The sequence below is a fragment of the Galeopterus variegatus genome, unplaced genomic scaffold (assembly GCF_000696425.1).
Source record: "Galeopterus variegatus unplaced genomic scaffold, G_variegatus-3.0.2 Scaffold12744, whole genome shotgun sequence".
Lineage (NCBI taxonomy): Eukaryota > Metazoa > Chordata > Mammalia > Dermoptera > Cynocephalidae > Galeopterus > Galeopterus variegatus.
In genome coordinates, this window is record NW_007738855.1 from 1 (window position 1) to 1,060 (window position 1,060).

Sequence of the window (1,060 nt, forward strand, 5' to 3'; positions counted from 1 at the left end):
AAAACTGTTATTATAATCCACGAAGCACACCAAGAACATAATAATGACATTATCCATTGTTTAACTTATAGAGAAGTAACAGAGAATAAGAGAACTTATTTAGAAAAAAGTAGAACACCATAACTGTAACTTTAATGATAATGACAGTATTGTTCTCTATCGATGAATATCCTTTTGAAAAGAGATACTCTTTCTCTTACACACAATGATGGTTTTGAGAAGCAGATTCAGAAACTGACTTTGGAGAGTTCAGGACAAAAAAGTCAAACAAAATGAAGAGGCAGCGGTGGGGGCAGAAGAACAGGTGAAATATTGCTTATTTCACTTCAATTCAGGCATGCAAGTTATACAAAGCTTAAAAGCAGATGCATTTTTCTTACTTAGAAAAGGAAACCTTTTGGTCAGCATCAGCAAAAATGGTGATGAATAGGTTAAAAGGAGAAAACAATAAGTGCCCTGGGACCGTGATTCTGTGGTTGGGCCTGACAGATTCAAACCAGCTAAAAGGTCACAGCCAAAACAAGCGCTGTTCACTAATGGAAACCCCCCTAAATTTCTGAAACACTGGGGACACGCCTTCAAAATCTGATAGAAATTCACTAACAAAACAGTTGTTCTTAATTGGATTTTTCCATGTCTACTAAACTACCTGAAAAATAAAACCGTTTGCGTGACAAACCTTTTTCCATTTGGCGAAAACAGAAACCTCTTGGTTTCTACTGGAAAATTACAGTATTAGCTTTATTTGCTTTCCTATTTATCAAAGGCACTTGTGAGCTACCCGAATTGTTCATATACTGATAAGTATTAGCAATGCACTGGTGAGTGTGTTTCTGTTATTGAGAAAAGAAGCATGTTAGGTGTTTGTTGAGCACTTTTGCTGATCTCCTGTGGTTCTCACAGCACCACTGGGAGGCAGGTGGAATTATCCCCATTTAACAGATGAAAAACAGGCCAAAAGGAAATTTTGTCTTGATGAAAATTCTTTCAACTTTTCATAAAATCTTATAAAATATGATTAAACATTTTTTAAAGAGAAGAGGGGAGCCTGAGTGAGAAG